General features: G+C 44.0%; 1 protein-coding gene across 3 annotated transcripts in view; it reads left to right on the top strand.

Annotated features, from left to right (window-relative positions):
- The window catches only part of CFAP45 (cilia and flagella associated protein 45), a 60,351-nt gene that overhangs the window by 4,887 nt on the left and 42,267 nt on the right, over positions 1 to 13,197 (top strand). The window contains exon 1 of one of the 3 annotated variants that reach the window (XM_049880932.1): positions 4,653 to 4,760. The exons of 1 other annotated variant lie outside the window; for it this stretch is intronic. The gene's annotated coding sequence lies outside the window, so the exon portion shown is untranslated. Of the gene's footprint in view, positions 1 to 4,652; positions 4,761 to 13,197 lie in introns of those variants that run through there. One more of the 3 variants, XM_049880935.1, reaches the window with a different exon arrangement.

Here is a 13,197-nt window from a genome sequence, read left to right as displayed (position 1 = left end):
CAGCCGAGTGCTTTAACCATACGCACCACCCAGGGACTCCTGTGGCATGTAGCAGGATAGGGGAAGTCCTCTAGAAGCTATGAGAACCCACAGGAGGGGCACTGTCTTATTTAGTGCTGCTGTAACGGCAATAACAGTAATACCAGAAGTGGATGGCTTTAACAAAGAGAAATTTATTCTCTCACAGGCTAGTAGGCTACATTCAGGGTGTCAGCTCCAGGGGAAGGCTTTCTCTCTCTGTCGGCTCTGGGGGAAGGTCCTTGTGATACACGAGTCTTCCCTTGGTCTGGGAGCATCTCAGCACAGGAACCTCAGGTCCGAAGGACGCGCTCTGCTCCTGGTACTGCTTTCTTGGTGGTATGAGGTTCTCAACTCTCTGCTTGCTTCCATTTCCTTTTATCTCTTGTAAGATAAAAGGTAGTGCAGGCCGCACCCAGGGAAGCTCTCCTTTACATTGGATCAGGGATGTAACCTGGTAAGAGTGTTACAATCCCACCCTAATCCCCTCTAACATAAAATTACAATCACAAAATAGAGAACAACCACACAATTGTGGGACTCATGGCCTAACAAAGTTGATACATTTTTGGGGGGACGTAGTTCAATCCATGACAGGCACCTACCCAGTTTTATGGGGAGGGACATCAGTGAAGGCATCTGGACGATGGCGATGTCTGAACTGAGGGTTTAAGGATAATTGGAAGCATGGGGTCGGGGGGAGGTTAGTGGTGGTGAGGAGGAGAGGGTCCTGGGCTGGGTGACACGAGCACAGGGCAGAAGTGAGAATATGCAGAACGTCAGGGCTGTAGAATGTGCGTGCATAGAGGAATGAGGGGTAGGGTGCTGAGAAATACGACTGAACAGGGAAGTCGAGGCCAAATCATCAAACAGGACTCAAAGTCCAGTAAACAATTTTGAACATTTCATTGAAGCGTGGGGAGCCAGTAGGGGATTTAAAGCAGAGGAATGAAGAGGTTTGAGGGATGACTGAGAGAGGCAGACTAGAGGCTGCTGCAGTAGTCCACGATAAAGGGATAGTGGCCTGGATTAAGGGTGGAACAGTGGGGATGAATTTCAAAGTCGTTTATTACTTTCACGCTGACTGTGGAGAGTGAAGAAGAGAGAGAGGGCTCAAGAATGACAAGCTTCAGCAACTAAGCAAATGGGAGTGTCTGTCACTGAGATAGGGAATCCAAGAGAAGGAGCTTGAAACCATCACAGAATGCCATCCTTTCCCATTTAGCTTATAAGAATGGAGAGGCTGAGAGAGCAAAATAAATTGCTGAACATCCCAGGTAGTGGAAGAACTGGGATTTAACTTTATGACAACAGAACCAAAATCAAACCAAACCAGTTACGGTCGAGTTGATGGGAACTCATGGCAACCCCCTGTGTATCAGAGTAGAATTGTGCTCCACAGGGTTTTCAAAGACTGATTTTTCGGAGGTAGATTACCAGGCCTTTCTTCCCTGACCACAGAAATCCATGCTAATTAATTGCTTCCCCTATCATGAGGCTCCTTTGGGGAAGGGCTCAGCCTGCAGCCCGAGAGAGCTGTGGCTTTTCTGCAGGTGGGCGGAGGCCAGGGCTGCAGAGGAGGAAGTGAGAGGTCAGGCCCGGAGAAGAGGTGCAGGAAGTTCAGCTTGAAGCCAGCTCTCCGTGGCAAGCAGAGCTCTGGCAGCTGCAGAAGGGAACCAATGGCTCCTGCTCCCTGAAGTTTCTGTCTTCAAGGCTCCCTGACCTTTTGGAAGCCCCTTAGACAGCTCAACTTCTAGCTCGAGCAATAAAAGCTACCAGAACTACAAGAACAACACCTGAGAGTTGCAATTACCAGGCACTTGAATATTTATTAATTCTAAGGAGACATGTCACCTCTTGATAAGGATTATTATTATTGCACCCTTCTTTGGAGGAAAGATAGAACCGAGGCCTGCAGATGTTAAGCAAATTGCCCAAGGTCCCAGGGTTCTTGAGAGTAGACGACATGCCTTATTTATCTTTGTATGGTCCATGGGTCTCAGAACAGACAGTGCCTGGCACAGGAACACAGTTAGGGTTCACAGATTTTAGCTGGTTCTGCATGCACTAGAATCCAGGTGTCTTGATTGCTGGTCACTCAAATTCAATGACCTCTGGCGATGGGGTTGGCGGTGGACTACAGTGGACATGGGATAGTCTAGGGTGCCCCAGGCCTCATCTTGCATCTCCCCTCAACTCTGCAGTAAGGAGTCCCAAGTTCTTGGAACTTATTTGATTCTCTAAGTGAAGTCCTCAGACTGGAGGCACTGGAATTGCCTAGGATGCGTGCCAGAAATGCAGATTCCTGTTAGACCTGGACTGACGGTCTACGGTGGTGGTGCAGGGGTGGCCTCTTAAATTTGCACATTAAACAAGCTGCACCCATATTTCTTACTCAGCACTGCCCTAGGTTCATGAAGAAAAGCTTCTCCAATGAGAAAATTGAGGCCTGGGAGGTCCCTGGCCCAAGGCCTTCTCTGGTGAAGGAGTGTCTGCCCGGGAACAGGAGCTGTCCCTGCCCCCCACCCTGCACTGTTTGGGGACTGTGGCTGGGTTGCCAGGGGAACCATGCTGTGTAACTTCCTGACTTTGGCGGTTTTCCCCTTCTTGGCCTTATCTCAGCATCCGCCACCCAGACCAGGGCCCGTGCTGGTCACGTAGGAGGTGAAGCTGGTGCCAGGCATATGGAGGCGTGTCCAGGCAACCGCTGGCCCGAAGACCTGGGGCAGAAGGGTGGAGATGTGGCTTTGAAGAAGGCTGGGAGGCTACAGAATTGTTAATATCTTTCTCTGTGGCCTGGATGATTTTTGCCCAGCAGGAATGTGGGGGGAGGGGGAGATGGTGACCAGCATGAGGTTCTTCTCTGTCATTACCCAGGCATTTCAGCTCCTCATTCATTGCCAATCTCCCTGGGGGTGGTGGTGGGCTTACCAATATCACTGTACCCTTCTACCCTGTGTCTTCTGCACTGCAGCGCCCACTCCTTCCCTCCCTACCCTCTCTGGACCCAGAGACTCCAACGACACCTCCCAGGAGTCCCCAGTCCACTCCCGCCCTAGGCCCTCCCTCTTCTCGTCCTACTACTGGTCCCCTCATAATTCCAATCTACCCTATTCTTTCCCTGGGACTCTCACCTCGCCCCACCCCACCCCCCATGCTGAGTCTGTGTGAGTTCTCTCTCAGGCTGTAGCAGGAAAGCCTGAAGGCCTCACAGATGGGAAAGAGAAAGAGGGAAAGCAGCAAATAGTTTGAGTAAAATAATTCACGCATTTAAGTATTTATTTATGTTTTAAACCCTATTTTGTTTTAGCAAGAATTTAAGGCAGTTTGGAGAGTTCAAGTATTCCAGGAAGCCGGGGGATAGTGAGATAGCCTGTCAGGCATAGGAGCAGCTTAAAGGATTTATGGTCTGATTCCTGAACTTGTTTATACTACACTGCGGACAAAGACCCAACCCCATATCCCCCTCTCCTCAGGAGAAGGAAAAGGGAAGGAAAGAGACAGGCACTGTGCAAATTGATTGTTGAGCCTGGTCTTATCTTTGCAACACCTCTCTTTAGGGCTATTACCCCATCACCAGCTGGTTAGGCAAGTTGTCCCAAATCCCTAAACTGTAAGTAGCAGAGTCAGGGGTCAAACCCTACGGGGTCTGGCTCCAAAATCAGTCACTGCTTTTTCTGCGATGTGCCACCTCAGGGAACACAGATCACAGGATAGCTTCTTGCAGGCTGTCCTAGATGAAGGTAAGATGATGGACCAAGTCTAAACTACACGGTGCTTTATTGAGAGGCAAAGGGGCATCCCAGAATTCCCTTCAGGAGCAGAGCCATGTGGGGCAATGGGGGCAGGTCCAGAGGTAGGGCCCTTCCCAGAGAACTGCCAGGATGGGTGCAGACAAGGACTTCAGGACAGCATGAGAGAAACAGACCCTCACTGACGAAGAGCTACACACACTTAACCACAAACTCCTCCCCAGGAATGTGGAGACCCCTTCTAATTCTAAACCTGGCCCTGCTTTCTCTCTCACCCCCTTTCACTTTTTCACACCCAGCAGCCATCCTCAGCACACCGATTCCTGTGCTGGGAAGTGCAGACTCTTAAAAGCATTAGGAGAGAGTGAGAGCAGACCGGCTGGAGCAAGCCAGTTTCCCTTCTCATTGTGCTTCAGACAGGAGACAAGCTCAAGTGCGAGGCCAGACTTCTCATTTTAACCCAACGACTCCTCTGGGCCTTGTCTCCCAAGCTCCTCCCACTTAAATGTGCTTATTCATCAGAGTTAAAATTCCTATCCCTTGGTCCCCAGCGATTGTGGAGAGCATTGCAGGGGTTCGTCGGGGTAAGGGTTGGCGCCTGCCTGACCAGGCACCCAGGAAGGCTCCAAGGCCAAGCGTAGGGCGGGGGTGGGGAGGGCGGAGGTGCCGCGACCGAGTCCAGCCCAGGATTGCTGGGCTCCCCTCTCGGCTCCTTGGCTCCCAGCACCTCTCCTGGCTCTGGGCCCCTGGTCCTGGGCCAGCAAGGCAGGGATCATTCCCAGACTTCGCCTGAAGTGGAGACTTGGTAGGAAGGGTCAGGCAGCCGGAGGTGGGGCTAGTGGCTGGATAGAGGCCCGGGACCTGCCCTCTTCCTCAGGCATCTTTAGCCTCTGAGCTGTTGCTCTCACCCCTTGGCTCGCTGGGCAGTGAGAGCGGGTTGAAAACTGGACAAAGCAAAGCAGGAGAGTGAAATGAGAGTTGGGGATCAAGGTAGGAGCAATGCAAGTAGAAACCAGAGGACAATAAGGAAAGGCACAGGGAAAAGGTGGAAGCGCACAGGGAAAGGAGGGGTGGGCAGAGTTTAGGTGAGGCTGGGAAATGGGAGGAAGAGTGTCCCACAGGCCCCACCGGATATGGCTGTGATTTTGAGCCAAATTTTGCCTCCAAAGGAAAGGTCGCCTCCCTACTTATCAGGGGGTGAAAACTGGTTTTGGCAGGCTCGAAGCTTCTACCATTTGGAGGCTCCGTTTACGACAAATAATACAAAATTAGTTACAAAAGTAAAGATTTATCTAGAATAACAAAATAAATCAGAAATTATAAAATTTAAAAACCACTGGCAAATACCAGAAACATCATAATAGCTAGAAAAATAACATCATGTTTATCTGAATTAACTGCCTCAAATAATTTTTTTTTTTTTTTTTACCCCTAGGTTTTTTGGCTGCACATTCTTGATTGTCTTTTCATAGGACAACGATTTTATACTATTTTCTGTAGAGAGAGTGGAAAGATAATTCAGCCTACTCTCCGGCATGAATCGATCCATGCTTTTGTTATTATTACTGATATAGTAGAAAGTTTCCTTTATTTTACAACTCGCTATTAGTAAAATCATGTTACTTTTTATGATTTTTATAGCTTGCCATTGGTAAAATCATGTTTTTATGATTTTTACAGCTTGCTATTGGTAAAATCATGTCAGTTTTTATGATTGTTGTCAAATTTGGGAGAATCTATGTTGCATTTCTTTCTTATATGAGTCGTAGGATTTCTGGGCGTTGTTCAGTAACTAATCGTAAATGTTTTTTGAGTTGATGGAACTCATTAACCACTTTGTCTTAGGACCTCATTTTAGTGTATGAGTTTTGGGGCCCTGATGGTGTAGTGGTTAATAGCTCGGCTGCTAACCAAAAGGTTGGCGGTTCAATCCACCAGCAGCTCCTTGGAAACCCTGTGGGACAGTTCTACTTGGTCCTAAAGGGTCTCTGTGAGTCAGAATCGACTCGATGGCAATAGTTTTGGTTTTTTTGGTTTATTATGAGTTTTACACAGCCTTCGTAAGAACAATGTTTTATGTCAAATCAACAAGAAATTTAATATTTAGCCAATGTGTTCATACGATTTTGTTCCTCTAATTATATTAATATTGATGTTTATAATAATTATCAAATAATCTAAGTGCCTATTTATACTATTCAAAATTTCCCTGTTCCTTTTAATGAATTACCTTTTGGTAGAACCCGAAAATTTTTGGTACAATTTCCTTCTCAATTTCAAAATAATTTCTACTGATCTCATGGCTCATCTTTACCACTTTGGTTTTATAAACCACTAATTTTTTTGGAGGGGGTGAAAATATACACAGCAAAACATACACTCATTCAACAGTGTTTACATGTACAGTTTATTGACCATGCTTACGTGCTTCACATTGTGTCACCATCCTGTCTCTGCCCATATTGCTTCACTAGCGTTAGCTTAGCCTCTCTGCCCCTTAAAGTTCTCATCTGTGCTTTAGAGTTCCTGTTGTCATTTTGACCTTCTATAGGTAATTCTTTATGGAGCCCTGGTAGCACAGTGGTTAAGAGCTCAGCTGCCAGCCAAAAGGTCAGCAGTTTGAATCCACCAGCTGCTCCTTGGAAACTGTTAAGGGGCAGTTCTCTGTCCTATAGGGTCACTATGACTTGGAATCAGGTCTACGGCATCAGGTGTTTTTTTTTTTTTTTTTCCAGATAGGAAATTCTTTAAAAGGGCACAGTGCTCAAGGCAAACATTATTTACTGAGCTAAACTGTTGCTTAATTTAAAGATGACTTAATGGGATAGTTTTGGTTCACAGCTTAAAAGTTATTTCCAGGCAATAGATTTGGGGATTCCTTCTGTCTCAATGTATTCAGTAAGTCTGGTTTCCAATAAAAATTTGAAGTTCTGTTCCACAATTTTTACCCTTTTGATCAAGATTCATCTCTTGGAGAGATGGAGCCAACATGGCGCTATAGACTGTCCCTCCGCAGCAAAGACCTGAAAAACTAAGTAAAATGATTCAAACGTCAATTCTGGAACCCTAAGTATCAAATGAAGGAATAAAGAACTCAGTCAAGCACCAAATGGAATAAGAAACTGACAGAGAACAGGGAATGCAAAGAGCTACTGAGTGGAGTTTCCCTACCAGCTAATGTGGCTGGAATCACCATCTTGGACTACAGCCACGAAAGAATGCAGGCAGGGGGTATGAGAAGGCAACTTCACAGAGTTCCCAACAGGAGACAGAGCACCTGGTAACCAGGGATACATGCTTTCCCACCACTACCCTTCTTCCCTCTCTAAGGCGTCCACCGCTTGCCAACAGTCATGTTCACTTGGCCCAAGAGTTACCAGCCCTCTGCCACCTGAATTCACCATCTTGGACCTTAGTCACCAAGGACTGTGGATAGGGAGTATGGGAAGGCAACTTCACAGAGCTCCCAACGGGAAACAGTGCACCTGCTAACCAGGGATACAGCTTTCCCACCCATCATCCTCCTTCCCTCTACGAGGCCTCTGCCACTTTCTAACAGGCCACAGTTGCTCGCCCAGACAGACACTAGCTCACTGCTGCCAGGTCAGCCCCACCTTCACTGGCTGGCCCCTTCAGCACCATTTTCTTTTTTGTTCGTTTGTTTTTTGGTTTGTATTTTTGTTTGTTTTTTTATTTTTTTGAGGGAGCTTTTTTTGTTGCTTCTCTCTCTCTCCCTTCCTTCCTTTCTTTTGTCTCCCTCAGCTAGCCCTGTGTGCCATCCCCTCCCCTTCTTGACAAGCTATGATTTTTTGGTTTGTATGCTTTGTTCTTTTTTTTTTCCCTTCTTTTTTCTGTTTCTCTCTCTCCTTTCCTTCTTTTCCTTTCTCTTTCTCACCGAGCCCTGTGCACTGCTCCCACCTCTTCTGTAGGGGCCATAGACAGCTGAGCTGGAGAGTCTCTGGACGAGACCTCCCAGGGTCTGTGCTGCCGTCACTGGTCAGCTCCCACAGTGTCAGTGTATTTATTTTGTTGTTTTAATTATTGTTTCTTCTCTCTCCCTTCCTTCCTTTCCTTTCTCCCAACCACCCAAACCCCTGCACTGCCCACAACTTCTTCGTGGTCTGTGCTGTACTGCTTGGCTAGAGAGCCTCTGGCACACAGCCTCCCCAGGTCTGTGCCCCCCTGCAGGCTGGCTCCCTCAGTGCCATATTTTTTAAATTTTTCTTTACCTTCCCCCTTCTTCTATTCCTTTTCCTTCCCACCTAGGTCCTGTACTGCCTCCGCCACTTCCTAATGGACTGTGCTGTGCCACCTGGCAAGACAGACATCAGCTCCCCACCACCCCAAGTCCACTCTGTCTCCAATGACTGGCTCTGCCACCGCCATATTTTGTACTTGTGTTTATTTATTTTCTTTATTATTTGTTTGTTTGATTGGTGGTTTTCCCTCTTTCCTTTCCTTTCTTCTGCCCACCTAGCCCCATGCACCACTCATGCCACTTCTCGACTGGCAGAGCCACAGTGCTCAGCTAGAGAGCCAGCAGCACTAGGCCTCACCAGGTCTGTCCCATCCCCCTGCCAAATCCTACTGCATTGCCATTTTATTTACTTACTTCTTTCTGTTTGTTTATTCATTTTTGACTTTGCTTTTTACTTTTTTTTTGCTTTTGTTTCTATCTCTTCTCTCACCCACCCACTTAGCTCTGTACATCACATCCTCTCCTTTCCCTCCTGCCTATCTGCACCATGCATTGAGTGCTACACCCCCAAGCGGTACTGATGTGGTCCCCCAGACCCTGCCCTACACTGCACCCCAGCCCCGCCTTGTTGCCCCCAGTTTTTGTTGCAAATTACCCATCCCCACCCCTCCACCTCTGCTGGACTTGTCCTCCTGCACCACAGCTGAGTGATTGCCGTTGCCCACAGGCAAGCAAGCAACAAAACACACCCAGCCAGCCTGCCCAGACATAACCAAATAAAACAAAAAGCAGAATGAAACAACCAAATCTACAATCAATAAATGAAAATAATTCCTGAATGTCCCAGAGACAGCAGACAATATCAAAACATATTTAAAAAAAACAGGAGAGGAAAGTGACCAAACTAGAACACCAGTTGACCTTCTGCTAGGGAAAATGCACTGGAACTACCTGATAGGGAATTCAAAACTCTAACATTCAGATTTCTCCAACAGATGAAGGAAAATGCAGACAAAAAATAAGGAAAAAATAGACAAAATCATGGAAAAGGCAGACAAAACAATGGAAGAAATCAGGAAAATAATACAGGAGCAAAATATCAAAATAAATAAACAAATAGAAAGCATACAAAAATAGCAATTAGAAATTCAAAAGGTAACAAGATTTCAGAAATGGACAGTACAATAGAAGGTTTTAGTAGCAAATCTGAAACAGTGGAAGACAGGATCAGAGAAATTGAAGACAAAACTTTGGCTACCACTTTGAGGAAAAATCAGAGAAAAGAATAAAGAAAAATAAAGAAACCCTGAGAATGATGTGGGATAAAATCAAAAGCAAAAATTTGTGTGTGATCAGAGTTCCAGAACAAGGGGAGAAAACATAGAGGACTATTGAAGATTCGCTGACAGAAGACTTCCCTAATATCATGAAAGATGAAAAGCCAACCATCCAAGAAGTTCAACAAACCCCATATAGGGTAGACCCCAAAAGAAAAACACCAAAACATATGATAATCACACTGGCCAAAATTAAAGCCAAAGAGAGAATCCTGAGAGCAGCTCAAGAAAAATGAAAAGTCACATACAGAAGGGAAATAATAAGACCAAGCTCTGAAAACGTGGCAGAAATCATGCAGGCAAGAAGGCAATGGGATAATACATATTAAACCTTTAAAGAAAAAAACTGCCAATTGAGAATAATATATCCTGCAAAACTCTCACTTAAATATGATGGTGAAATTAGGACATTTCCAGATAAACAGAAATTAAGGGACTATGTATACACCAAAACAAACTTACAAGAATTATTAAAGGGAGTCCTTCAGTTAGAGAACCAACAACATCAGACACACCTAGCACATAAGACAGCATCAGCCAGATACCAATCTAGGTAATGAACTCTCAGTGATAAAACAAAGCTAAAAAATTTACAACATGGAACCAGAGAGGTCAATCTGTAAATGATAACGACATCAGAACAATAAAAGAGGGAATAAACAGTGTAGCTATAGAACTTTCAAATGGAGAGGAAGCCAAGGCATTATCAAGTAATAAAAGACTGGTTTAAAATTAGGAATACAGGGGTAAATTTCAAGGTAATCACAAAGAAAGTTAACAAACCTACTTAGCAAAATAAAGAAGAAAATCATAAAGTCTCAGTAAACACAAAAGCCACAAAAATGAAAGAAATAAAACAAAAATCCACAAACAAAAGGAATTCAGTACAGAAGACTGAGAGGAACAAAGAAAACATGAACACCACAAAAAAAGGACTACAAAATGACAGCAATAAACTCACACCTATCAATAATCATACTGAACATAATACTGAACGTAAATGGCTTAAATGCACCCATAAAGAGACAGAGAGTGACAGAATGGGTTGAAAAAAAAAAAAGAACCCATCAATATGCTGTCTACAAGAGATACGCCTTAGAAACAAAAATACAAATTTATTAAAAATGAAAGGATGGTTAAAAAAGTAGATCAAGCAAACAGCTACCCAAACAGAGCAGGAGTGGCAACACTAATCTCTGATAAAATAGACTTTAAAACAAAATCCACCATAAAAGACAAAGTAGGGCATTCATAATGATTAAAGGGACAATCCACCATGAAGACATAACCATAAAAAATGTCTACGCACCCAATGACAGGGCTCCAAAACACATAAAACAAACTCTAACAGCAGCGAAAAGAGAATAGACAGTTCCACAATAACAGTAGGAGACTTCAACACACCACTCTCAGTAAAGGACAGAACATCTAGAAAGAAACTCAGCAAAGATACAGAAGATCTAAAGGCCACAATCAGTCAACTTGACTTCATAGACTTATATAGAACACTCCACCCAATAGCAGCAAAGTACATATTCTTTTCCAATGCACATGAAATGTTTTTCAGAATAGACCACATCTTAGGCCACAAAGCAACCCTCAACAAAATCCAAAACATTGAAATAACACAAAGTATCTTCTCTGATCACAATGCCATCAAAGTAGAAATTAACAACAAGAAGAGCACGGAAAAAAATTGAATACACGGAAACGGAATAACACCCTGCTTTTTAAAAACTACCGGGTAATAGAAGAAATCAAAGATGGAATTAAAAAATTCTTAGAATCAAACGAGAATGAAAACACATCATACGAAAATCTTTGAGACACAGCAAAGGCAGTGCTCAGAGGTCAATTTATAGCAATAGATGCACACATCAAAAAAAGAAGGGACAAAATCAAAACATTAGCTACATAACTTGAACAAATAGAAAGAGAAGCCCACAGCCACCAGAAGAGAGGACAAAATAAAGATCAGAGCAGAAATAAATGAAATAGAGAATAGAAAAACAATAGAATCAACAAAACCAAAAGTTGGTTCTTTGAAAGGATCAGTAAAATCAACGGATCATTGGGCAAACTGACAAAAAAAAAACAGGAGAGGATGTAAATAACCCAAATAAGATATGAAATGGGGGACATGACAGCAGACCCAACTGAAATAAAAAGGATCATAACAGAATACTATGAAAAATTATACTCCAACAAATTTGGAAACCTAGAGGAAATGGACAAATTTCTAGAAACACATTACCTATCCAAACTAACACCAACTGAAGTTGAAAACCTGAACAGATCCGCAACAAGAGAAGGGATTGAAAAGGTAATAAATAAATAAATAAAACATCCAACACGAAAAAGCCCTGGTCCAGATGGCTTCATTGGAGAATTCTACCAAGCATTCAGAGAAGAGCTTATACCAGTACTACTCAAACTATTTCAGAACATAGAAAAGGAAGGAATACTTTTGAATTCACCCTATGAAGCCAGCATAACCCTGATACCAAAACCAGAAAAAGACACTCCAAAAAAAGAAGAAAATTACAGACCATTATCTGCCATGAATGTAGATGCAAAATTTCTCAACAAAATTCTAGCCAATAGAATTCAGCTTCCCACAACCAAGTGGGATTCATACCAGGTATGCAAGGATGCTTCAGCATTAGAAAATCAATGTAATCCACCACATAAATAAATAAAAGAATCATACAATCATCTCAATCTATGCAGAAAAGGCATTTAACAAAGTCCAGAACCCATTCCTGATGAAAACTCTCAATAAAATAGGTATAGAAGGGAAATTCCTCAGCATAATAAAGGGCATTTTAAGGAAACCCTGGTGGCATAGTGGTTAGGAGTTCGGCTGCTAACCAAAAGGTTGGCAGTTCAAATCCACCAGCGGCTCCTTGGAAACCCTGTGGGGTAGTTCTACTCTGTCCTGTAGGGTCGCTATGAGTCAAAATTGACTTGACGGCAATGAGGATTTTTTTTGGTATACAAAACCAACAGCCAACATCATTCTCAATGGAAAGAGGCTGAAAACATTCCCCTTGAGAACAGGAACAAGCAAGAATGCCCTATATCACCACTCCTATTTAACATTGTGCTGGAAGTCCCAGCTAGAGCAATAGGGCAAGAAAAAGAAATAAGAAACATCCAAACTGGTAAGGAACAACTGTCCCTATTTGTGGATGACATGATACTATGCATAGAAAGCTCAAAAGACTCCATGAGAAAACTACTGGAACTAATAGAAAGATTCAGCAGATTAGCAGGATACAAGATAAACATACAAAAATCAGTTGGATTCTGTCTTAGTCTGGGTTCTCCAGAGAAGCAAAACCAGTAAAGCATATGTATATATCTATAGAGAGAGATTTATATCAATCAGATAGCTCACACAGTTCAATGAAATAGCTCACACAGTTTTTAGAGGCTGTAACGTCCCAAGTCCGTGGGGGCAGGAAAGAGGTTTACTCGGTATTCATGTAGCCGCAGGGGCTGGTGAACCCAAGGTTGGCAGGCTGGAGAACAGTGCTGTTTGTTGCAGGCTGTGAAGGTAAACAAATCTTAAGATCAGTAGGCAATATCGCCGGTGAGCCACTAGCCCAAGAACTAGAGATCAGATGAACAGGAGCCAGCTGCAGGATCTGCAACAAGCAAAAGCCCTGGCAAAGACAACAGGAAGGACTAGGCAGCGGAGGGCAGAGAGTTGAAGGCTGATGGGGTGGTGAGCCACCACAGTCCCCGCCTCCACCGGTATCACTTGGTAGATTCCGTCATAGGGGTGATCACATATCAAATGTCAACAGGGAAGCGATCACATTATACGACTGCCAAAACACTGAGAATCGTGGCCCAGCCAAGCCAACACACAATCTTAACTATCACG

Source organism: Elephas maximus, chromosome 3 (genome assembly GCF_024166365.1).
Source record: "Elephas maximus indicus isolate mEleMax1 chromosome 3, mEleMax1 primary haplotype, whole genome shotgun sequence".
In the NCBI taxonomy this organism is placed as follows: Eukaryota; Metazoa; Chordata; class Mammalia; order Proboscidea; family Elephantidae; genus Elephas; species Elephas maximus.
The sequence above is the reverse complement of the archived record's forward strand: the minus strand, read 5'-3'. Positions and strand labels throughout refer to the sequence as shown.